We start from the raw sequence: 27,696 nt of genomic DNA on the forward strand, positions 1-27,696 counted from the left end.
AACAAAAGTCTAAAAGGCCACAAAAGAGAAATAGCACCACTGTTATTTGAACAATGGCTAGTTACTTGCATTTTTTGGCATTGTTAATCACTGAATCTGGGTTTTCCTCTGAATCCCACACAGAGCATGCACTACACAACAATTTTATCGTAAAATATCTGCTTTCTACACATGTTTTAGGACAAGCTACCACCAGAAACAAATCAATACAAATACATCAGGGGCTGAACAGTCTCAGTAGTGGGTGACACACAGTTTGCAGAATTCTGCCAAACAAAGGAGCTGAAGAGGCTAGGGGCAAAGCAAATGAGGAAGAGTTAAGGAATGAAATATTTTAAATATTAATAATTAATTCAGACACGGTACTGTATTTTCTGCAAAAGAAGATTAACATTTAGTAACATGCTAACGAATCTGATCTCCATAGAGACTAGTGCACTGGCAAAGTATTCTGGTAACAGGGGAGGGCTGTGGACAGCAGGTCCCGAGAACACCCAGCCTTGCAGAGCCCAAGGCAGCGAATGAAGTTAATATTTTCATGTGTTTATTGGCCATTTGTTTTTTCCTCTTCTGGAAAATGACCATTCATTACAATTGCCAATTTTCTATTGGCTTAATCATCTTTTTTTAATCATTCAAAAGAGTTATTTTTGTATTCTGGATACTAATATTTGGTTACTGTCAATTGGTTCCATGTGGCAAATGTCTTCTCTTTCTTTATGAACTTCATTTTCTTTCTTTATAGTATCTTCTAACGAGCTGAGATTCTTGATCTTAATGTAGCCAAATATATTAATCTTTTTCTTTATCATTAATTTCTTTTAGTGTCTTATGTGGTAAATCTTCCCCTACCTCAAAGTCCCAGAGATATACTCTACTTTTTCTAAAACGTTTTAAATTTTGCCTTTCAACTTTTAAGTCATGAATCCATCTGGAATTGATTTTTGTATTAGATGTGAAGAGGGAAGTATTTTCCATTTTTTATCCTTCACGAAGACAACAAGTTGTCCCCCTACTTTTATGTGAATAGTCCTTCCTTGCCTCATTAATCTGGTACCCAATGAAGGTGACATATTAGGAGTCTCAAATTATGCATTACTCTTCAACCCATCCTCTCCTTGATTAAGCTCCAGTTCTTGTTCCTATCTCTTCAGAATACTTGGCCCATTAAAATCCAAGCAAAATCTGCCAGGGAGAAGCATCAGATGTTACACAAGGCAGACATCGTTACTGAGGTCACATCACCCTATACAATCACTCTTTCTTCTATTTCTGGCCTTGAATTATTTTATTTTATTACCAGCTCAGTCACGCTTTTATAAATAGTTATTTCAGATGTCAGTATAACAGATTTCTCCACACCTTCAATTTAAAATGTTGTCCTTTATTATTTTTTTAATGTTTATTTATTTTGAAAGAGAGGTGTAGCAAGCAGGGGAAGGGTGGAGAGAGAGAATCCCAACTAGGCTCTGCAGTTGAGCACAGAACTCAACATGGGGTTTAAACCCACAAACCATGAGATCATGATCTGAGCTGAAATCAAGAGTCAGACACTTAACCAACTGAGTCACATAAGTGCCCCATTAAACATTGTCCTTAACATTAAATCTAAAACAATACTATGCTTTTTTCCAGTAATTTTGACTTCACTAATAAACTGAGTTTCCTTCTTTTTATATTCTTCTTCTTATTTTTCACTTTTATTCTGATAGGCTGAGTTGTTTTCAAGAAATTTTCCAGGAAGGGTTCATGAATAATCTCTTTCCTGAGAATTTACCATTGGCCTCACATAAGAAAGACAACTTGACTGAGTGGCACTCTTTCCCCCTTGGTATCCTATAGACGTTATTCTGTCACCTTTCATCCAAAAATGCTTCTGAAGAGTCTGACATCAGTCTGAACTGTTTATCTGTTTTTGTTTTTATGAGTAGAGGTTTATGGAGATAGGAGGAGAAATGGAATGAGAGTGACCTGTTTCTGTTTCTATTTATGGAAGATGTAGAATTTTTTTTTCTTTTTTGATGTTATTAACTTCACCAAAATGTATCTTGATGTCAGATGTTATTTATTAAATTTTTCTGAGCCACCATAAACCTTTTTAATTTGAATAACCAGATATTTTCTTCATTTTAGTTGTTTTCTTCTATTACATCTCTGAATGGTTTTTTTAATTTACTTGTCCATGAATTGCTATTTCCGATGTCTCAGATCTCCAAAGGCTATTCCTTGTATCCATAATCTCCTTTCTAATCTCTTGCAAGTTAGTCCTTTTCCTTAGCCATTTTTGTGATTTTTCTCAAGTCTATCCTTTATTTCACTGATTTTGGTGCTTCACAGTGTCAATATTGTTCTTTTACTGTTTCTAATGTAGTTTAGATTTCTGTAACAAAATGACAGTGCTCATCAGACTACAGTCATGAACACTCTATAGTATTTCAGATTTAAAATGCCCTAAAATCTTACAATTTTTAAAACTTCTTTGAGGAGTAAAAAGAAAAAGTATAACTGGCTTTATTGTACACAGGGGAAGGAGTGTAAATATAAAAGGATAAATTGACATGTGTAATGTCTTTACATGTTCTTATTTTGTTTCTTTTCTCCAAATGCACATTCCACTTTGACAAAGAATTTAGGAAAATAGCCAAACATGAGTAAGTTTAGCCACACTCACAGTGAGCTGACAAATTCCCTTCTTTCTGCAATTCCTTAACATACACTGTTCAGAATGTTAAAAAGTCTCAATTCCTCTGATATATCAAGGATATTGGTAAACAGTCTTTTCTTTTTTAATGAAATGACCACTGTTTCCTATCAAAGTCAAGAGCATCCCCTCAATTGGATCCTGTCCAAAATATGAAAAGAAAGATACAGCAGTCTTTTTATCCCAGGAATTAAGTACCTTTTGCATAGACTGAAACAACCAGACCAGACTACTTTTCCCATTCCTTTGGAATAGAACACTACTGTAGATGTGAAATAATTTCACAGATTCTAATTTCAATTATTACATCCTTTTTACCAATGGGGAGGCTAAGGTACAATGCAGGGAGCGCTCTAAAAACCGCTAGCAAATTCAGAGTTGAATAAAGACCAGACCCCTTATTTGTCAATATATTTTTAAAGTGCATTTGGAAATGTGTACTTTAAGGGTAAGGATACTCCCACCCCTTAAGAGTAGGTGGAATACTATTGTAACTTTGTCATTTTCTAGGGAAAATTAAGTGGTAAGCTTCCTTCATGTTTGGACAAATTAGAGCTGTGAAGGAATTTGCTAATTAGTATGTGTTAATGGCTCCATTCAGTAACCTTAGCAAAAGGCTCCAATGGGAATAACACAAGAATTTTTCAGTCATTTCTCCAGGTATAAAAAAAGTGAACAGAACTAGAATTCTTTAACTTAAGAAGGAAGAATTGGTTAAGAAGAGAGAATGCTAAGAGCTAAACTTAGTATTTTCAAGTACCTCAGAAGAAGTACAACTCTCTATGACCCATAAAGAGGAAAATTAGATAACTGTGACAGAAAGTTGGCTTACATCAAAAACACAGCCACAACAACAACAACAAAAAACCCTCCCAATTACAATGACTGGAGAGAAAAATAACCAAAGAAATGATAAAATAGTAACACTAGTAATACTTATAAATGATTTAGTTATGTCAGTTTATATTTTAGGCACTTTGTAGACATTATCTTATTTAACCCTCATAATAATGTTCTATGATAAGTATTGTTATTGCCATTGAACATTTATTTAACAATTATTTTTAGAGAGACTACCACATGCCCTCTAGGCCACTGTCCTTAGGCTGTAGGATTAAAGGTTCATAAGTCAAGACAAAGTCCCAGTACTTATGAAGCTTTTATTCTACTGGAGAAGAGAATGACAATAAATACAGAAATAAAAAAAGAAAAGTAACTGAGGGTGGAGAGTATTACACAGAGAATTAAAACTAGAGGGGTAAGACAGTCACTGGGTAAATTGGACAATCAGAGAAGGTATCTCTGAGAAGGTAAGATCCGATTGACAAAAAGGAACCAGCTAGGAAAAGGAAAGTGGCAAGAATACTGGTGACAGAGAGTGCAAGCAGAGACAAGGACCAAAGGCAGGAACAAATTTAACCACTTGTGGAAGATAAAAGGCCAGTATGACTGGAGCACAGCAGAAACAGGAGAACAGCATAAGAAGACAATCAAGGGAAGGTCAGAGAACAGGTCATGGGGCTTTCTGAGGATTAAGGTATAGATTCTGGATTTTATTCCAAGTATTGTGGGATGTCCTGGGAGAGTCTTATAGAGGGGAGTGAAATAATCAGATACATCTTTTTTAAACGTCATTCTAGCTTCTGTACAGAGAATGGACTATAAAAAGGCAAGAATGGAAGGGAGATCATTAAACCTTTCCTTGGAAGTAGGGAAAAGCTTATCCCAGGAAAATAAACATGGGAGGGGGAGCTGGTCACTTATCTGTTCTATAATTTGGTTACTGCTAGAGCCTATTAAATTCTCACACTCCAGGGGTGCCTGGGTGACTCTGGGTAAGTGTTTGACTTCAGCTCAGGTCATGATCTCATGGTTCATGAGTTGGAGCCCCACATCGGGCTCACTGCTATTAGCACAAAGCCTGCTTCAGATCTTCTGTCTTTCTCTTTGCCCCTTCCCTGCAGGTTCTCTATCTCAAAATAAATAAACTTTAAATTCTCCCACTCTATAGTGGTTAGTGTCATGAGAGAACCAATCTGCTATAAAACTTTCCAGTTGATACTGTCTTCCTTTTTTTTAAGTCTTTGCAGCAGTTAACTTACCTGCCAACATAATTTCTACCGCCCCCAAAAGGCAAACAAAGTGAAAACATTCCTTTTTTCCTTTTGCTGTCTTTAGTCATGTGGAAATGCCCTAAAATATGTCTGACTTCAATAGAATGTAATTGACTGGGACCAACTGTTATCTGTAATGCAAGGCTGACCCTATCCAGGAAATCTTTTTCCTGTCTTTCTAATAGTATGCCTAAGAAGAATTAATGTACAGGAATTCTAAGGGATTCCTCATGCCACTGGGGAATGTCAGCCTGCCAAAGTTATTGTTAAAAAGGAAAAATGGTAGGAGTACATGGGTGGCTCAGTTAGTTGAGCATGTGACTCTTGATTTTGGTTCAGATCATGATCCCAGGGTTGTAGGACTGAGCACTGCATCAGGTTCTGCACTGAGCATGGAGCGTGTTTAAGATTCCTACTCTCTAAAAACAAATAAACAACACATAAAAATTTTTTTAAAGATACTTAAAAAAAGGTTTCAGTTAGGTTATTCCTTAGATTTCATCACTAAAGGGAAATTAACAATGTGTCACATATGATTCAGTCCCTTGATGAAGGGAAAAATATCAAAGGAATCATGAACATTGATGTGTCCATCAAGAAATCATCTACCTGCATCTCTCATCCTTCTTCTACAATATGCTCAAGTCAAATCAATGATGTCTAATATCTATGTCCAACATGTAAAACAGATATTGGAAAAACAGATTCTAGTTCAAGAAATAGAAATACCTTCCTTCTCCCCATAGAAATACCAATCTACAGCTACATATAGAATGACTACTGGAAAAAAAAAAAAAACAACTAAGCCTTATCTTAGCAAACAAGGGAAGGCCCACATTAAAGCTGGTAAGAGAGACAGGGACACAGTCTTGCCATAAACAGCACCCTTAGTGCAGTGACCCACAGTCAAGAGGGAACTCAAAACCTGGAGCTGCTCCCTGAGGAGCAAAGATCTTGAACCCCATATCAGGCAGTCCAGTTTTTAAGACAGCACATGAGGGATAAGCTCCCAGAACATCTAGCTTTGTAAGCCAATGGGGCTCATATCCACCAGACCCACAAAACTATAATTGTCTGAGAATCACCTCCTAAAGAACTCACACTGGAACCTACCTGTCCCAGGCCCCAGCACAGACACAGCCAATTGAGATATACCCAGACTTATTTGAAAGAGGCTCATTTTCTAATCTTAAAGTGCTGGACTGAGGGGGAAGTATCTAAATTAGCACATAGCTAAATGCCTGCTGACTGGCGGGTACCACCTTCACACTCTTCATCAGCCTTACTCTAAACAATGGGTGCCACCTTTTTTTTTTTCAAGAGTAGAGGGTAGTTTTTACATGTGTATGGTGCTTTAGTTCTTGTGACTGCCACCCAGGAGATGCCCCTTGATCGTCTGGCTGGCTGGGGGCTGGGGAGACAGCATTTGCATTCTCGGGTCACAATTGGAGAGAGAGTTCTTGGCAATCCACCACCCACAAGGAACTACACAGACAGCAGGCTCAAATACACCACCCTGTCTTTTTGTGAGAGACCTATTCACTTGTGCTGAAGCTTTAGCCTGAGTGACAGGCTTCAGGTTGGGCACACACTGAGGTGCATGTGGGGGTGCTCTCAGGAAACACAGGCCAAGGGATGCCATCTTCACGCTCTCCCTCTGCCTCACTACAGCTCACCAATATCTCCTAGCAAGGAGCTTATACACTGTCTGGAGCCCCAATTTGCAGGAATGCCACCCAGGGTACATCTCTCCATCACCTGCTCTGGTGGCTAGCGGGGCTTATCCTTGTGAGGCTTACACTGTGGTCCCACAGGAATGTATATATTTGCATTCTTTAAAAGCTCCTGCCTAAGGGTCTGGCTTCCAATTAGCCTGCATCCAGGTGCTGACCAAGATCCTTCCCTCAAGGACACTGAGGACACACCCACAACTATTGGGAGCCATTAAAAATAAAATATGCTGTATGAACAATCACAAAGGTTTGAGAGAAAACCAAGAGCTAGGGTAGGATTAAAGAATAAGGTTCATCTATAGGTGGCCAAACCTTCAAGACTGGGAGAAGTGGCTGTTTTACCTAATATAAAGAAACCAACAAGGAGTCAAGCAAAAGGAATGATTTAAAAAATGATTTAAAAAAAAAGAAAAAAAAGGTAATATAGAAATACTTGATCTGTTTCTTGCAACAAACAGGCTGCCCAAATCACATCTATTATAGGACATTGTTATGGTCTGCAGACACAATCATTTGGTAGTAATAAAAAAAATAAAAATACCAATAATAATAACACTAATTGTTGAGGGCATCCTACAGGTCAGGCACTGTATCAACTTGCTTCCAGATATTTTCCTAAGGATGACACTTCTAGATCTACTGGTGACATGTGTCCCCAGAACTGAATTAAATTTCTGCAATATTCTTTGGAACTCACTAGAAACATTTTCCCATTTGGGAAACTTGTTAAACAAAAATGGTTCTTAAGATTTTTCTGCTTCTCTATTCAACAAAAAGCTGAAATATTTAGTCTGGATAGAAAGAACTTCCTAATGCTAAAAATATTAACAAACAAAATACATGTATCATTTAAGTTACACAGATTTGGCCTCTAATCAAAAAAGAGAAGGGAAAAATATATATTACTACAGAAAGCATTTCATTCCTTCTATGCATATGTAAATGGTATAAATGGTTTACTTTGAATATATCAAGGATCCAGAATTGATTAATCATGTGGCTATAGCTATTATATAAGAAAGCTATGAATACATCCAAAGCAACAATAGTATGCTTTTGCTCAATATTTCTACAAAAATTAAGAACTTTCACATGAAGGTAATCACTAAAAAAAAATAATCCACTTATTCTAATCTTTAGTAACTATTAAATGTCACATTTACATGACTACCTTTTCTTTTTCTGACTTTAAAAATAGAAATTGTTCATTAAGAAAAATCTGGGAAATTAAGATTAAGAAGATAAAAAGAGAAATTACCCATTATCCCACTATCCAGAATTAATAATTGTGGTGTAGTGCATTCCAGCTTTTTTCTCAAACTTTATATTTTTACATAGTTAAGAAACAACTATATGTATACTTTTTTAAACTTGCTTTTTTTCACATAGACTTATACTATTAGGTACTTTCTCATGTTTAAAAATTCTTCATAAATATTAAGAGTTATAAAATGTTACATTTCTAACTAATCCTCTGTTTTTGAATAGTCTGCTTCCTTTTCCTATAATAAAAAAAAAGCACTGAGAAGTATGTTAATGACTCCACAACAGAGCTTTTTAAAAAAAAAGTATAGTAGCTCCTATGCCATGAATAAGCAAGCAGAAGTGGTATTCTTCTCCTAATCTTATATCCCCCAATATGTGTCTAAAACAACTGAAAGGACAAACCAGAGAAATCTCCCTAGGTAGAGCATATTGATTAACAGGGTAGAAGACCTCAGCAGCAACATGTAAGTTGTCAAGTACTTCTTTTTGCCCATTTCACTATTAGCTACCATTTCCCATCCTTCTAAGAAAATCCAAAATCTACTAGCCAGAAAGGTCTATTGAATATACAGAACTGTTTACTAGAACCACTAACCACTTCCCAGAAGTCCCAATACAGACACAGAACATGTGCTTGCCCAGTACTACTGGGTTGCACAACTCCAGAAGTACCATTTGTATTATTTCCTGTGTAAGGTTCTCCCCTGGAGTTTTTCAGCATTGTCCCAGACTGTTCACATTTATGCAAGAGTGAAATGGAAAACAGAATGACAGAAGAAGCATTCTCTGGTGCTTTTTCAAGTTCTTTTGTTGATCTCAGCCCAATGCTGTTAGAGTAACCTGTAGCTTTAGTGCCCAAGGCTCCACTTGTTCCATCAATTTGGACATAAGTTCCACATAGAAAGGCTTTCTAAAAGACTGTCTCATGGAGCACCGGGGTGACTCAGTCGGATGAATGTCTGACTTCGGCTCAGGTCATGATCTCACAGTTTGTAGGTTGAAGTTCCACCTTGGGCTCTGTGCTGACAGCTCAGAGCCTGAAGCCTGCTTCAGATTCTTTGTCTCCCTCTCTCTCTGACCCTCCTCCACTCATCATTTTCTCCCCACCCTCTCCCCTCCCCCCTCCTTTTCTCTCTCTCAAAAATTAATTAATTAAAATTTTTAAAAAATTAAAGACTCTTCAAGTTGTGAGGATATAGAGCCTCTCTAAAACAAAAATTGAACCAGGACAACAGAGAAACCCTCTGCTCCCACTACTAGGCTACAAAGCAACAAGTAACAAGAAATAGGAGTTTACTGTGGGTTGAGGGTCAGGAACTCAGAGAAAAACCGTCTCTCTGGCATAGAAGCACAAGAAAGATTTGAAGCTGAAGATGGAGCAAAAACACTGAAAAAAGTCCTCCAGTAATTCAATCTCCACTCTATGCACAAGGTAATATTAGAGGAATATGAAGCCAGTGATATACTTAAGGTGGCTATAGCAACAATAAAAAACAAATACAATTCTACTTTTGATTAGACTGACTCAACACTACTACCCTCTTGCCCCATTACTGGCCTAGGAGAAGGAACATGTCTTTTTATAGGTATAAAGATTATTTACCACAGTCGCTACTCTTTACACGTTAGATTAGGCACTCAACCAAAAATCGGAAGATACATAAAAAGTTAATGAAAAACAATTCATTTTCAAAAGACAAAGCAATCAACAAAAAAAGACTCAGAGATAAACTAGATGCATACCTAACAGAAAATTTAAAATAACTGATTAGCTAACTTACAGAGAAGATGGTGGAGTTGGAGGACCCGAGTTGTATCTCATCCCACAGATACAACTAGGCAACATCAGTGTAAATAATCCAGATAATGACTCAAAGACTGTGAGGACAGACTTTCCACAGCTAAGAAGAGGCCACACTGAAGAGGGCAGAGAAGCAGTCGAGAGTTTAAAGAACCCGCAGAAGAATTTAAAGTAATAGTCATAAAAATACTCACTGGACTTGAGAAAAGAACAGAGGACATCAATGAGACCCTTAAAAAGAGATAAAAAAATAGATTTTTAAAAAAAGCACCAATCAGAGATGAAGAACTCAGTAACTAAAATTAAAAATACACCCAGGGACACCTGGGTCACTCAGTCAGGTGTCGGACTCTTTTTTTTTAAGTTTTTTTTATGTTTTTTTATTTATTATTGAGAGACAGAGAGAGACAGCACGAGCAGGGGAGGGTCAGAGAGAGGGAGACACAGAATCTGAAGCAGGCTCCAGGCCCTGAGCTAGCTGTCAACACAGAGTCTGGCACGGGGCTCATGAGATCATGACCTGAGCCGAAGCCGGACGCTCTACCGACTGAGCCACCCAGGTGCCCCCAGGTGTCGGACTCTTGATCTCAGCTCAGGTCTTGATCTCGGGGTCATAAGTTTGAGTCCCGCATTGGGATCTGCACTGGAAGCAAAGCCTACTTTAAAAACAAACAAGCAAACAAAAATAAAACACTAGATAAAATAAATAGTTGACTAGAGAAAGCAGAAAACAGATTAGCAACCTGGAAGTCAGAGTAATGGAAAGCAATCAAGCTGAACAGGAGAGAGAAATAACAATAATAAATAAAAACTAAGGGAACTCAGCAATACCATCAAGCATTATAAACATGTGCATTACAGGGACAGCAGGAGAGAAGAGAGAAATAGAGGGCAGAAAATTTATTTCAAGAAATAATAGCTAGAAACTTCTCAAATCTGGAGAAGGAAACAGAAATCCATATCTAAAAGGCATAGGGAGTTCCCCTCAAAAAAAAATCAATACAAAGGGGTCCACACCAAGACACAAAGGTTAGGATGGTAAAAAGTAATGATAAAGTATTTTTAAAATTCAAGAGAAAACAATTATATACAAGGGAAACCCCATAAAGTTATCAGCTGGTTTCCCAGCAGAAACTAGCAGGCCACAAGGGAGTGGAAAAATATATTCAAAGTGATGGGGGAAAAGAAACAAAAACAAAAACCCTACAGCCAAGAATACTCTATCTGGCAATGCTATCATTCAGAATAGAAGGAGAGATGAAGTGTTTCCCAGATAAAGAAACACTAAAGGAATTCACCACCACTAAACCAGCCTATATGAAATGTTAAAGAGGACCCTTTGAGTGGAAAGGAAAGACCATAAGATTCCGAAAAGTAGGAATCAGAAAAGCAGTAAAATTAAGTATATCGATAAAAATCATTCAAAGATTCACAAAATAAAAAGATGTAAAGTATGATACAATATACCTAATACATGGGGACGGAGGGGAGAAGAATAAAGGATGGGTTCAAACTTCAATGACCATCAACTTAATACAAACTGCTTTATGCATAAGATGTTATTTGTAAACCTAATGGGGAGTGCTTGGTGGCTCAGTTGGTTAAGCAGCCAGCTCTGGATTTTGGCTCAGGTCATGATCTCATGATTTGTGAATTTGAGCCCTGCATCAGGCTTTGTGCTGACTGCTTTGAGCCTGCTTGGGGTTCTCTCTCTCTCCCTCCCTCTCTGCCCCTTTCCCATTTGTGTTCTCTTCCTCTCTCTTTCTGTCTCTCTGTCTCTCTGTCTCTGTCTCTCTCTCAAAATAAATAAACATTTAAAAATAAATACATAAAGACAAATAAACCTAATGGTAACCATAAATCAAAAACCAGTAATAGATATGGAAAAATTAAAGAGAAAGGAATCCAAGAATATTACTAAACAAAGCCAAGAAATCATGATAAAGGGGAGCAAGAGCAGAAAAACCCAGAGAACTACAAAACCAACAAAAAAACAAGTAACAAAATGTCAATAAGTACACAGCTATCAATAATTATTTTAAATGTATATGGACTAAATGCTCCAATCAAAAAACACAAGGTGATGAAATGGATTAAAAAAAGCAAGACCCAACTATATGCTGCCTACAAGAGACTCATTTCAGACCTAAATACACATGGATATTTTAAGTGAAGGGATGGAAAAGCATTTATCATGCAAATGGAAGTGAAAGAAAGCTGAGGAAGCAACACTTACCTTGGGCAAAATATACTTTAAAACAAAGACTATAACAAGAGACAAAGAAAAACACTATATTATCATAAAGGAAACAATCTAACCAGATGATATAACAATTATAAATATTAATGCACCCAACATGAAAGCACACAAATAAATAAAGCAAGTAATAACAAACATAAAGAAAGTAATCAGTGGTAACGTAGTAATAGCAGGAGACTTTAACACCTCAACTACCTCAATGGATAGATTATCTAAACAGAAAATCAACAAGGAAACTGGCTTTGAATGACATATTGAACCACATCTAACAGATACCTTCAGAACATTCCATCCTAAAACATCAAAATATACATTCTTTTCAAGTGCACATGGAACATTCTCCAGAATAGACTCCATATTAGGCCACAAAACAAGTGTCAACAATTTCAAAAGATGGAAGTCTTACCATGCATCTTTTTTGACCACAATACTATGAAACTAGAAATCAACCACAGAAAAAAAATGTTGGAAGAACACAAATGCATGGAGGTTAAAAAATATGCTATTAAACAATGAATGGGTCAACAAAGAAATCAAAGAGTAAATTTAAAAAATGCATAGAGACAAATGAAAACAAAAACACAATAGGGTCTCAAACCTTTGGGATGCAGCAAAAAGCTGTTTCAATAAGTAAGTTTATAGCAACACAAGCATACCTCAAGAAGAAAGAAAATCTCAAACAACTGAACATTAGACCTACAGGAGCTAGGAAAAGATCAAACACAATCCCATATCAGTAGAAGGGAGTAAATAATAAAAATATGAGTAGAAATAAACAAAATAGAAACCAAAACAACAACAACAACCCACAACAGAACACAGCAGTGAAACTAGGAGCTAGTTCTTGGGAAAGATCATCAAAATTGATAAACTTTTGGCCAGAATCATCAAAAGACAGAGAGAGAGAGAGAGAGGAGACTCAAACAAAATCAGAAGTTTGAAAGAGGAGCAATAATAACCAACACCACAGAAATACAAAGGACTACAAGAGAGTATTATGAAAAATTATATGCCAACAACCTGCAAGAAATGAATAAATTCTGAAAACATCTAATCTCCAAAAGCGAATAAGGAAGAAATAGACAATTTGAACAGACTAATTACCAACAATGAAATTGAATCAGAAATCAAAGAACTCCCAAAAAACAAAAGTCAAGGACCAGATGGCTTCACAGGTGAATTCTACCAAACATTTAAAGAAATATTAATATCTGTTATTCTCAAACTCTTCCAAAAATAGTATAGGAAGGTAAAATTCCAAATTCATTCTATGAGGCTTGCATTACTCTAAAAAACTGAAAGCTTTTCCTCTAAGATCAGGAACAAGACAAGGAGTCCACTCACCACTTTTATTCAACATAATACAGGAGTCCTAGCCTCAGCAATCAGACAACAAATAGAAATAAAAGGCATCCAAATTGGTAAGGAAGAAATGAAACTTGTACTATTTGCAGGTGACATGATACTATACACAGAAAAGTCAAAAGACTCCACCAAAAAGTACTAGAACTGATAAATGGATTCAGTAAGGCTACAGGATACAAAATCAACATACAGATATCTGTTGCATTTCTATATACTAATAATGAAGTACATAAGAAGAAATTAAGAAAACGTTCCCACTTACAATTACACCAAAAATTAAATACCTATGAATAAATTTAATCAAGGAGCTAAAAGACCTGTACTCTAAAAAATATAAAACACTAAATGAAAAAAACTGAAGACACAAATAAAAAGATATTTCATGCTCATGAACTGGGAAAAAAATATTATCAAAATGTCCATTTCTACCAAAAACAATCTACAGATTTAATGCAACTCAATATCATGACACTATAACAGCATTTTCACAGAGCTAGAACAAACAATCCTAAAATTTGTTTGGAACCACAAAAGACTCTGAATAGCCAAAACAATCTTGAAAAAGAAAAACAAAACTGGAGGTATCACAATCCCAGGTTTTAAAATATACTACACAACTGTTATAATCAAAAAAGTATGGTACTTGCACAAACCAGACATATAGATTAACAGAACAGAATAGAGAGCCCAGAAATGAACCCACAATTATATGGCCAAAGAACCTTCAACAAAGGAGGCAAGAATATACAATGGGAAAAAGATAGTATCTTCAGCAAATAGTGTTGGGAAAACTGGACAGCTATGTGCAAAAAATGAAACTGGACCACTTTCTTTTTATTTTTTAATGTTTTTTATTTATATTTGAGAGACAGAGAAAGACAGCATGAACAGGGGAAAGTCAGAGAGAAAGGGAGACACAGAATCTGAAGCAGGCTTCAGGCTCTGAGCTGTCAGCACAGAGCCCAACATGGGGCTCAAACCCACGAACCATGAGATCATGACCTGAGCCGAAGCCAGAAGCCAGACACTTAACTGACTGAGCCACCCAGGCGCCCCTGTTTATTTATTTTTGACAGAGAGAAACAGAGCACAGCAATGGAGGGGCAGAGAGAAAGGAAGACAAAGAAACTGAAGCAGGCTCCAGGCTCTGAGCTGTCAGCACAGAGCCTGATGTGGGGTTCAAACCCACGAACCATGAGATCATGACCTGAGCTGAAGTCTGGCACTTAACCAAACCACCCAGGTACCCTGAAACCATACAAATTCTATAAGAGAGCATTAGCAGTAATTTCTCTGACATTGGCCATAGCAACATTTTTCTAGATATGCCTCCCGAGGCAAGGGACATAAAAGCAAAAATGAACTATTGGGACTACATCAAAATAAAAAGCTTCTGCATGACAAAGGAAACCATCAATAAAGCTAAAAGGCTCTGAATGAGAGAAGATATTTGTAAATGACATATCAGATAAAGGGTTAGTATCTAAAATATATAAAGACCTCACACAACTTAACACCAAAGAAATCCCAAGCAATCCAATTAAAAAATGGGCAGAAGACGTGACAAGACATTTCTCCAAAGACGACATAAAGATGGCCAATAGACACATGAAAAGATGTTCAATATTACTCATCAACAGAAAAATGCAAATTAAAACCACAATGAGATATCACCTCATACCTATCAGAATGGCTAAAATCTAAAACAAAAGAAACAATGGGTGCTGGCAAGGATATAGAGAAAAAGGAACCTTCGTGCACTACTGGTGGGACTGCAAAATGGTGCAGCCGCTGTGGAAAACAGAATGGAGATTCCTCAAAAAGTTAAAAATAGAACTGCCCTATGATCCAGCAATCACACTACTGGGTATTTACCTAAAGAATACGAAAACACTACTTCAAAGGGATATACCCACCCCTATGTTTATAGCAGCATTATTTACAAAAGCCAAACTAAGGAAGGAGTTCAAATGTCCATTGATAAATGAATACAGAAGATATGACATATATGTACAATGGAATATTACTCATCCATAAAAAGGAATGAAACCTTTCTATTTTCAACAACATGGATGGACCTAGAAAGTACATAATGCTAAGTGAAATAAGTCAGTCAGAGAAAAACAAATCCTATAGGATTTTTGTAATTTAAGAAACAAAACAAATGAACAAAGAAAAAAAGAGAAAACCTAAAAACAGACTCTCATAGCTACCAGAGGGGAGGTGGATGGAGGATGGGTGAAACAAGTGAGGAAGATTAAGAGTAAATTTATCATGATGAGCACTGAATAATGTACAGAATTGTTGACTCACTATATTATATATCTGAAACTAATAGAACACTCTATATTAACTCTACTGGAATTAAAATGAATTTTTTTAATTTTAATAAAATAAAATTACAGTAAAAAAATAGATAAAATAACTGATAGCTTAAAAACTAGTGAAATGGTGAACAGCATGCAAAAAGAGATGGAAAATTTCAGCAAAGCAATAAAAACTTCAGGGGAAAAAACAAAAATGCTATAAATTTTTTTAAAAATCATAACAAATAAAGAATATCTTCAACAGGCTGATCAAAAGATTCAGTAAGCTAACAGGAAAAAATAAGCGAGAAAAAATTAGTGAACTTGAAACTAGGTCAACAGAAATTGTGCAAACTGAAACAGAAAGAGAAAAACAAGTGAAGAGAAGCAAAAACTAAACAGAACCATTAGAACTAGGGGTATAACATATGCGTAGGGTAAGATAAATATTTGAAGAGATAAAAGCTGAGGATTTCCCCAGAAAAATACTGAAATATATTAAGCCACAGGTCTAAGAAGCTCAAGGAGGGGAAAAAAAAAAAAAACCCACACCACAAACATGTATCTAGGCCCATAATACTCAAGTGGCTTAAAACTAAAAGAAAAGATCTTGAAGACACTCAAAGAAAAAAAATATACTACATACAGAGAAACAAAGCCAAGACTGACAATAGGCTTCTCCTGTGAAACCATATAAATCAGAAATAGTAGAATGATACCTTTAAAATGCTTGGGGGAAAGAAAACTTTTAACCCAGTATTTATGCCCAATGAAAATATATGTCAAAAAAGAAAGCAAAAACTTTTTCAGACAAGTAGAAACTGAGAGAATTTACTAGCAGACTTACACTACAAAAAAAAAAAAAAAAAAAAATATTTAGGGGAAGCTCCACAGGTAGAAGGGAGATGATACCAGATCAAAACCTGGAATGTAAACTAGACAGAGCCCCAGAAATGATTAAAATAAAGATTTTCCTAGCTTTGAGTGAATGAAATTCTTTTTAAAATAAAAAATTCAATCTAGTCGACTCTGTTGGTGCCCCACCCAGACCTCCTTTACTGGGCTGGTGCAGTGATTCTCCTGGTTGCCCAAGCGGGAAGGGGTGTGGAGAGGGCTGCTATCAGCTCACAGCTGCATTCCATCCCTCAGAATTGCCCTGGGCCAGTGTCAGCCACTTGGACATAGACTATATGGGAGGTTGTGCCCTGTCCCTGAGGAAGGCCTCTAGCCAATAACTAACAGATATGGGGTACCATAAAGACCTGCTGCCTTGCCTCAATGGAGAGTAGTTCTGTAGTAGTATTCCTGTTTCAGAGTTCCCTGAATCCACATCTTTGCCTTACCTTTTCCCCTGTCCTAGCCTGTTTCCTTCTCTTTCTTACAGATTTCACCTGAGACTCTCCCTCAAGATTTGCTTTCTCAATCTCTGATAAAGACACTCAACATTTCACCACAAACAGTAATCTCAGCCATAGCTTTTTCTACATGCTGTTTTTCAAATTAAGGAATTCCTTCTATTCCCAGTTTCCCAGAAAGTTTATGCCAAGAATGGATGTGATTTTCTACTAAAAAAATTCCCACATTTATTTATATGATCATATGATTTTTCTCCTTTATTTCATTAATATAGTAGCTTTTGTATAGTATTTTAGAATTCTTAGAATAAAGAATTGGAACTTGATCATAACTTTTTAAAATAACTTCTTAATTTTTAAAGTTAAAACTTTTCAAACTGTAAAAAGCAAGATTTTCTTTTTTTCTTTTTTACAAGAGTTCTCCCATAAAGATTAAAGGGAGAAAAACTCATTTGAGACTAAGCAGGGAGAGAGCAAGAGAAAAACCATATATATTTAAACCTTGCAAAGATGCTAAGAGCAAGAGGAATATTGGCACATTTCTTATTCAAGGAGCCTATACCAGTTCTGCAAACTAACAGTCCTGCCTGCAGGCAAGGGTGGAATGAGAGGGTCTGCAAGTACCCATCAGTCTTCTGGCTTCTAAAACCAACTTTTGCTTGAAGAGCCAATAAAACTCTATGTTTCAGCCCCTGGGCAGAGTCGTTCTGAGGATCAAAACACATGGCTCATCAATCCCATAGGATTAGGAGAGTAGTGAATATAAAAGGAATCTACAAGCTGGCATAGAGCCTTTCATGGAATAGATTTTCAATAAATATTGACAGATTCACAGATTTTTATCACCTTTGTGTCACATTTATTGAGAAAATGAAGAGCCATCAACATCCCAACTAGAAAATACATGAATCTTCCTGTATGGAATGAAGACACCAAAAACCCCCAAATACACAAGCTCTGGAATAATGAGTTTACCCCGGTCCAAATAACTTATTCAGTCCCTCTTGTGACACCACCCCTCCTCATTCTTGAGATGACTTGAAAGACTCATGACATAGTCTTTAGCTACAAGATTAAAAGATTTCTGAGTTTGTAAACCAATGTAAAATGTTTTTGCATTCTCTGCTAAGCTCTACATTCCTCCAAGTCTATGTATGTGTCTTGTCTTTTGTTCTGTCTTTCCTGGCAAAGTACTAAGGACACAAGAGATCTAGTCAATTATTATTGAATTAGATGTGACTGGCCCATGTGTCTCAACACTGGACCTTGAATTCACTAACACCATTCTTTACCCAGGTGTGCTACTGAAGAAAGTACCCATGATGGCACTGAAATACTCTGCCAAAATGGAAATCCTAAAATCTCTGAAACTATCACCTTTCTTCAAAGTTTCTATTGTCCTTCCATTTATTTATAAGGCCCAGGTCTTACTGCATGCCTTTAACCTGGAGATCTGGGCTGCTAAGACTACTTTTGAAACAGTCAGTCAGTTGTGAAATAAATACTCTTGATCATCTGATAGTTGCTGACTTGTGACTTGGTTTTTCAGAGAACTCTCCTAAGGCTCAGTTTTCATTTCACCAAAGAAGAGGTTGTGCCATTTTTCAGCTCAAAACACTATCATTAAGAGAAACTAGCCTTAAATGGCATCAAGTTGCACCAACTTGATCATCAGAATTTTGGAGCTAGAAGGAACCTCAATGACTTGTCTAGTCAATTCCATTGTACTAAAATTGAGCTCCAGAATAAATGCATTAGCCTACATCTATAGACAGATTCAAGATGAAAAATCAAGTCTGCACCCTTTCTAGTGAAGATACTGTACTACCCTCTATGCATAAACCAAATTTGAGAAAATGAGCTTATGAGTTCATGCCCAGCAACATGAAAATGTTCCCAATTCTCTAAAAAGCAATGTGGTAATTTAAGCAAGCAAGCCCTCACTCCAGGTTTCTCCGAAAATTAAATACCAGGGCTGCCCTGAACACTGATACTTCCTGGGCAATTTCTGCTATATTCCAAGAAAGGAGAGGGTCAATGCCTTATTTTAACAGATCTTTTTCACATTCCTGATCCATATATCCTCTTATTCCTACCTTTATTATAATTCACTGGAATAGCTCTCAAATACTTTATTAAGCAATGTCAAGACATCTCTCTCTGCTATTTTTCCTGTCCATTCCAGCCTCATGCCCTCTCCTCTAAGGATGGCTCCATAAAAAAGGGAGAGTGGAGACCAGTTACCTCTAGAGTCTAGGAAAGAAGTCTGCTTAAAAATGCCTTCCTTCTAATAATAAATTGTTTTTCTGACCTCTATGTGATTAGAACTTGAAAACTTGAACTTTGAGTTGTGACTTGATACCTGAAATACCTTTCATTCCACAATTAAAGATAAGGCTTTCAGGGTAAACACAGCAGAACTAAGCATTCCCTGGATTCACTAAAGCACATAAGGAGGATGATTTGGGTCAATTCTTAGATCTAGTTTTGGAAAAACAGAAGGAAAAGGAGAGGTTCACTGAAGGGAAAGTGAACACAGGAAAAAAAAGCTGGAGGCATTGAAGAGAAAGTCTGCTCACTTCACCATTTGCCCTGAGCAATGCTATGTGTAACTGCTTCTGGATCTACTCCTCATTTTTTTAATGTATTTATGTTTTTAAATATTTATTTATATCTGAGAGACAGAGAGAGAGAGAGAGAGAGACAGAGCATGAGTGGGGGAGGGGCAGAGAGAGATGGAGATAGAATCTGAAGCAGGCTCCAGACTCTGAGCTGTCAGCACAGAGCCTGATGCAGGGCTCAAGTCCATGAGTTGCAAGATCAGGACCTGAGCCCCCTCTCTTTTTTTTTAAGTCAACTTTGACCACAAAGACAATTGTTACTGGTCTTCAAAAGGACAAGAAGATCTCTGGGTATATCTATTTACATGAAGATGAGTGGGAAATAGAGTCTTATAGGTGTACTAGAAAGAGATTTTAAAACATATAATATACTTTGGATACCTAATTGTATTACCTAATAAGGATGATATTTTCCATTAACACAGTCCTTTCAACTAAGGAGCTCAAAGTGGAAAAGGATTCACAGATTTATAGAAAGCAGAAAAATCTGCTCCCTGTGCACCCACTAAAGTGTTGTATTAGAAGTCATAAAAATGAAAGATGAACATGCATGTTAAAGAAATTTCCAAATTGATATGATTGCTTCCACAAATGAAATACTGGAAGCAGTGATGATGTTGAGAAAATGGTAGAATGCAGCCTCTTTTTATTTTCTAGGGAAAACAAGACAGAGAAAGAGAAGGGAAAAAATAGTGGATAGTGCTCCAATTTACACAGTGCCTAGGTTAATATGTAACTGAGAAGCTTAATGACTGTATAATAATTGCCTCTATTGTTTACTGTCTCGACAGTGCCCAGCCAACTTACCACTCTGCCCACCAGTGGCTCTGAGTCTGTATGGAATCAGTGAGTAGCTGATAGGGCCTACAGGCCAGGTGTAACGTAGCTAAAGAAGATGTTCAAGAGGAAGTGCACAAGGAGACCTGGAGATGTTCCCAATGGTGGGCTGTGTCTCTGTGCTCGTTGTAAATAGCCTCACTTTAAAACTGCTGCATGAGTTGTGGCAGAACAGAGCTAGGCTGGGCTCACTTGAAAAAGACAAAGAAAGGAAAATTCTTAGGATTCAGAAAAAGGTCTCATTGCTGTCCTGTCCAAGGTGTAAAGAAAAAAAAAAGGTGGAGTGTTCCCTTGGCTGTTCTTGCACTGACCTGCCATATGCTGGGGAAGTACTCAACTTTCATGTTTGTTTCATGTCTCAGATTTGCAGGATGTGAAAAGACATTTCTCCTTACTCTTTCCTGATCCACTTTCTAAGCTCTTGCCTCTTGTTCTTCATAATGCGACATAAGCAAACAGACCAAGATATGCAGTCATGAACTGTAGAAAGGATTTCCATGGAAAGGTACCATGAATCCACTGCTATGGTGCCGATCTTGTCTCATCTTGCCTCTTGCAAGGACCAGGATGGTTTGATGTACAAAAACAAGGGCTGTGTAATTTATTCTCATGTGGTCTTTTTCTGGTCTGGGTTATATGTGTTCTCCCTAATTACCTTAACTTTCATTGGTTTTCTCATTGTCCAATAAATCAAGTTCAGATTCCTGACACCTAAGAAGGCTCTCCTACTACTTTCCCTACCTTCCCTTCAACTTCAACTTAGCTCTGCTATATGATGTTGCTCCATCCTTTCTTCTGCCTACCTAGATGTCTCCCTCTACTCACTCCCTCTCCATTTAAATCCTCTCTGCTGCAAACCTTGTAGTATCTCCCTATTATACACTGTCATACACCTTGTCCTGTTCCTTCATAACACTTACCCCTACAGCCATAAAATACTTATATGTATAGTCATCAGTGAGTGACTTTCTTCCTCACTTGATAAAGAGATCCCTAAGTATAGGGACAACATGTATTATGTTCTTTGACATATATCTAACAGCAAACTAGTAATAGGTGCTTAGATTAATTGTCAAGTTAATTAATCATTAATGAAGATAAACACCAGTTTAAATTTCTACTTCCTTCATAAGCTGGACCTTCAACCTTTCCAGCTGAGTATATTATTGTTAGTCATCGTCTGAAATATCAGGTGAACTTTGTGCTTCCTCCTGGCAGTATCATTCTCCACATTTTGCGAGCACTATCTGGATCTTGGTCTTATCTCCTCTGTTATTCAAAGGCTCCTTGACAGAAGGGACTCTCATTCATTCTTTGTATCATTCACAATTTTAATCACAAAAGTTACCTAAATGGGACTCAAAAACTGTTGTCTGAATGATGGATAAATCTTTTATGTATTCACTTGTTTGTTTGATTAATGTCTATAGTCTCACATTCTCCAAATGCATTACTCTTCCTACAACAGAATTTAAAAAATAAATAAATAACCAATCAACAAATCTTTTTAGCATTTCAGAGTTTGAACCATATATGTAGCATTCGCTCCTTCCAGAGGCATCCCATTGTGTTCTGAGAAGTCTTGAGTTTAAAGCATGAAGGCAGGGTATGAACAAGTTATAAGTTTTGGGCCACAGACAACAGAGGAGGTTAAGAGCCTGGAGCAGTGGGAATGGAGAGAGCAGGAGTAAGTACTTGCAACAGATGGTTTAGGTAGAAAAAAACTGTATGCTTCAAGAAACTCAAGGAGTGACAGGCTTTGAGCTTAAGACCTTATTGTTTATAAACTTGAGCTAAGGTCTTCATCCTATATAAACTGTGTCATCTTGGGAAAATCACTTTTCTCCTTGAATCTGTTTCTCCATGAGTGAAATGACACAAATGATGCTTATCTTTCAGACTGTTTACGGGATTCATATGATAAAAAGTGAGAAATTGTTCTATCAGCCCAAAAGAGTTATGCAAGCAGGATCACCTTAACAGTGGTTAGGACTAAGAACTAGAGTGAGACAGCTCAGAGGGTCTGGGAGACCACAAAGCAGAAGCTTCTGTTTCATCCAGAGAGTAAAAGGACCATCAGCCTAAAGCCCCTAGAGTAATGGGGATTAAAAAGTTAAATGAGAAGGACATAGTCAGAATTTGAGGAAGTAATGTGGGGGGATGGGACAGAAAGAGCAACTACACAGAATATGAATGAGACATGAAGTACACAGGGGGTCAGACCAAAAGGGTCTTAGGAGACAGTAAGAGGGGGACACCCAAGAAAAGAGGAGAGCTGGGCTGGACAGGGAGCTTAGTATTTCTTCTGTGAGATATAAGATAATATACAATGAGAAGAAACTGAAGAAGAAGGAATTCAGGATCCCTTGGTGTGGGATTTGGGGGATGGAAAACAGCTGGGGGCCAAAGGGCTCCCACAAAAAGTGGGCCTCTACATCTTAATCAATGACAATGTGATATGTCAATTATATCTCAATAAAGCTTGGTGGGGGGCGGGGGAGGGTAGGACTTGCTACTTCCTGATGATCAGATCCAGTCAATATAACATCATCAACATGATAAGCCAGTGTGATGTTTTGTGGAATAAGATAAAAAAGATAAATTCATAGAGATGGAAAGGAAAATGGTGGTTGCTGGGGGCTGGGAGGAGGGAGGGAATAGGAAGTAATCATTTAATGGATATGGAGAGTTTGGGGATTTGCAAGATGAAATGGTTCTGGATATGGATGGTGTTGACAGCAGTACAACAATGTGAATGTGCTTAACGCCAGTGAACTATACACTTAAAAATGGTTAAAATGGTAAGCTTTATGTTATGTATATTTTACCACAATTTTTTAAAGAAAGAAAGGAAGCAAGAAAGAAAGAAACTTAAAGAGAGTCAATTGTACTCTCTAAGAGAATATAAGAACAGGAGCAGTAAAGGAGTCCTTGAAGAACAGATTAAAGAAAGAGGAACCACAGAAACCAAAGGTGGAGGAAAATGATCAAACCAAGATGTCTTCTTCCTAGAAACGCAACCCACTACATTTTCCAGAGTCCTCGAAGTTGGGTGTGGCCAGGTACCCAAGTTTTAGCCAAACTAACATTAACAGAATGTTGTAGCCCACTTCGACAAACCAGGTACACAGAAATCTTCCACCCATGTTTCTCCATGCTGTTTTCCCATCTGAAGAGTGGGTAATCAAACGCAGGAAAACTTTGGAAGCCAGAGGTTGAAGACAATGAAGCTGCAAGACAAAAGGAGTTCAGACTCCTGCATCACTGTTTGGAGGATAGAACTGTATCAATCAGGACATGTATTTTAACTATCAAGATGTCTAATTTTGACTTAACATCAGCAAGAAAAAACAAGTCTATTGTGTTTGGGCCAATATACAATTGGGAATGAATTCATTATAAGAGTTATCATTACCTGAACTAACACAGCTTGGACGAGGCTGGGAAGGTGACTGAGGAGCTCACTGGCTGCATTTTTGAATAAACAAGTAAGAATTCTAAGAAGAGGAAGGGGAAACAGTTGGGAGAAAGAAAATAATGGCAGATGCTATCTATGGATAGCCTTTGAAGCCAGGGTCCAGGACAAAAAAAAAAAGTAACAAAATGTGGCTTTTAATAAATGCTTTTAATAAAGCAGGTGTTACTACATATCATGACCTAGTCAGTCCATATCCATCCCTGTTTACTGCCCCTCCTTTACTCTATGACATTGGCCATGGCACATACCCTGTCCTAGGCTTCCATTTATAGCCACAAGAAAAATATCAACCAAATTTCTAATAAAGTTTTTTTAAAAACTCCAAGTTCTTTCTCTTGCTTTCCCTCTCTCTTCTTCCTCTAAATAATTTTTAATTGTTTAATGTGGGAAAATGTTTTATGGGAATTGAATTCCTTTCTGAGCCACTGCCTGGGTCATGTAAAAATAAACAATAGGCAAAACAAAGGGAAACATTAACTTGGGGGTGGGGAGGACTTTGTAATAAAAACCTTCAAGGCTCATCCACTATTGGCTAAGATGATAAAAAGGAGTTAGAAAATTTGTGGCCACCTAGGCTACATGAAAATAATGTTCAACTTTCCCCTCTCCTCCTTCCCAACAGGTATGCTTCAAACAGAGATGCCTAATTAATTCTGTGGTCCTGTCAGTTCCTATTATTGCTAAAATGTTCTCAGATGCTCAGATAAGTCACAGATGAGTGAATAATATAGTTGCTAAACACTAAAGTTTGCAGAGACTCTAAAGCCATTCAAGCAAAGACAAGGTATAAACAGAACTTATTATAAAGGCTATCATTATTTTTATTATTTTAAGCAGATAGGTTTATCCAGGACATGCAAACTTAGCTTTTGAGTCTTGATTGTAAACCTTTAAGCACTTTCCTAGCTCCTGTAACAGCCCCAATGAGAGATTAAACTAGAAAGCAAATCTACAAATGAGTAGCCATCTTATAATTAGTAAGCACTCTCCTTTATATAAAATTCCATGACAGCCTTTAATGGTCATATTTTATACTCACCTAGAGCTTTTCATCTGAAAAGCTCAAAGCACTTCTTGCTAATACCAGTGCCAATTATCTCAAACTTTTTGTAAGTTGGGGAGCTAGAATTTCCATCCACAAGGCATTTTGGCCATTGCTGAGATCTGAGCCCTTCTATCTCCATCCCATGTTGTGTGGGCAACACTCTTTCCCCAGATCATAGCCCCACTCCCAGCCTAATTAAGGGGAGAAGGGGTCCTAACAGGGCAAGAAATGCTAGTTTTAGCCACAGTAGAGGCAATGGGAGGAAAAGAAAAGGTCAGCCTTTGGAATTAGACCTGACTATACAACATAGCTTTAAATAAATCATCTTAACCTCTGTGAGCTTCAATTTGCTCATCTATAATCAAGAATATAAAATAATACTGCAGTTCTTCGCATACCATAGGAACTCAATAAATACCTGCTTGGAAGTATAAAACCATATCATCCTTCATATTGCTAATTTCATTGGATTTTATTCCCCATGAGATCTTTAAAATAAGCAATGCTTTATCTGGTTAATATTAGTTGAGAGTATGTATGGGAATATTTCCCATGGTAGCCACTAAATAAATGTTAGTGGAAGAAGTGTACATCCAAAGCCCACAATAACCAAACCATCTTGGATTACCCATAAAAACAAGTCCAATATTTTCTCAATATGTGCTAATCCCTGGATATGAAAGATCTATACTAGTACAACTGTAACCCTCTTCAGTACACTTGGGTTGATTTTCCAAATCCCTTATGCCCTGTAATCATAAACAAAGGTGAATAATGTTATGAATTTTACCACTTTTTAAAATACCAAATCATAAGCTATTAGTTACAAAGATTTGTTGAAAAAAATCTTATGTTACGTAAACTTAAATGTATCACTATGGTTTACAGATGTTTGGGTTATTTTTAGAAGGCAAAAACTTAGTCCTTTCAGCCATCTAAAGACAAAATTGTATACCTCCCATTATAAATATCACATTTTCACAATACTTTTCAGAGTTCATCAAAAGTGCAGCTAAATCATTTATGAGTCAAGAACTATAGATTCAAAAGGATTCCCTATTCCCTGGATTTGAAAGTGTTAAAAAAAAAAATTCTAGAGGGTATAATGCTAAGTGAAATAAAAATACCATATTTCTTTCAGAGAAAGAAAAATACCATATGATTTCATTCATATGTGGAATTTAAGAAACAAAATAAATAAGGGAAAAAAGAGATAAACAAAAAAAACAGATTATTAAATATAGAGTACAAACTGTTTGTCACCAGAGGGGAGGGAGGCTGGGTGAAATAGGTGAAGGGGATCAAGAGTATACTATCTGATGAGCACTAAGTAATGTACAGAATTGTTGAATCATTATCCTGTACACCTGAAACTAATATAACACTGTATGTTAACTATATTTGAATTTAAAAATTAATTTTAAAATGTTTCAATTATTAATTTACTTGTTAGGCCATGACAGTGACATCACTTACTCAGAACTGTTTTAGCAACCTCAATCAATTCAAAACATGGTAATGACCAAACAGTAAGGACAAAAGTTAAGAGGAGCTTCTGAATAGGCAAAATAGACATTAAGAACATTTATGTCTAACAGTCATGAATTTCATTCATAAGAATATTTCAGAATATCAGTCAGGGCTAAGTTACTCTTACTTTGTCCACAGTTCTAAAAAGTTTTCATTTGATTTTTCCCATTGTCAGTAGATAAAAAGCAGCAAATCAGAAGCACGCAGACATCAGAAGGAAGAAGACTTCTTACAGCTGTCAGCCAATAAGCCAACAAATCAACAAGCTCTTTTTGAATGGTAACTATTTTCTGGCACTTTATAGGTACTAAGGGACAGAAAAGTAGAAGTTATTATCTTTGCCCTCCATAGCTTATACTTTGGATGAGGGTAGAAAAGAACTCCATATAGAAAACAAATAGAAACAAATAAATTACATAGCATTGACCATATCTATAAAAACTTCAGAGAAAAGAGAAATCAACATAGCTCTGAGAGAATACAAAACATTTCATAGAGGCAAAATCTTTTTTTTTTAAAAAGGACACACCAAAAGTATTAAAAATATTAGAGCAAGCCCTGTGCTGAAGATTTAAAAAAATATGTTTGAAGTGTGATGCCTTATAATCACTGTGGGAGACATTCAAAAGTTTAAAAGAAAGTTTTCCTCAGAAGAGAAGATAAACAGGGAGAATTAGGAATCATCAAGTATTGAACACAGTGATTTCTTTATTTATACCCGAAAAACCAAATAAGGAGAAATCAGCTTACAGTGCAGAAGCAAAGACTGCAATAAGGCATTAGAATGTACTTTTAAATACCATTATTTTTTTTAAGTTTTCCTTTTATATGCTGCTCTTTTAAGGGTTTTAGTGAGGGGCTCCTGGCTGGCTCAGTTGGAAGAGCACACAACTCTTGATCTCAGAGTCATGAGTTTGAGCCCCATGTTGGGTGTGGAGATAGCTTAAATAAATGAAAAACTTCTAAAAAACTAATTTTTAAAATGTTTATTTATTTATTTTTGAGAGAGAAAGGTTGTGGAGGAGCAGAAAGAGAGATGGAGACACAGAATCTGAAGCAGACTCCAGGCTCTGAGCTGTCAGCACACAGACCAACATGAGGCTTGACCGCATCAAATGTGAGATTATGACCTGAGCTGAACTTGGACGCCTATCCGACTAAGCCACCCAGGCACATACCCCAAAATGTTTTTAATAAATAAATAAATGGTTCTAGTGCAACTGCATGGAGGCAGAGTAATGGGCGCAATGACCCATTCTGTAGTAATGGTTGCATGACCTGTAT

The 27,696-nt window shown here is 36.9% G+C and overlaps 1 long non-coding RNA gene across 1 annotated transcript in view; it reads left to right on the plus strand.

The window, feature by feature from the left end:
- LOC115294393 overlaps positions 1-27,696 on the plus strand; it is a 38,701-nt gene that overhangs the window by 7,006 nt on the left and 3,999 nt on the right. The window contains exon 2 of the long non-coding RNA XR_003909857.1: positions 26,588-26,691. This is a non-coding gene — a long non-coding RNA (uncharacterized LOC115294393). The remainder of the gene's footprint in view (positions 1-26,587; positions 26,692-27,696) is intronic.

The sequence above is a fragment of the Suricata suricatta genome, chromosome 6 (genome assembly GCF_006229205.1).
Source record: "Suricata suricatta isolate VVHF042 chromosome 6, meerkat_22Aug2017_6uvM2_HiC, whole genome shotgun sequence".
NCBI classification, from domain to species: Eukaryota; Metazoa; Chordata; class Mammalia; order Carnivora; family Herpestidae; genus Suricata; species Suricata suricatta.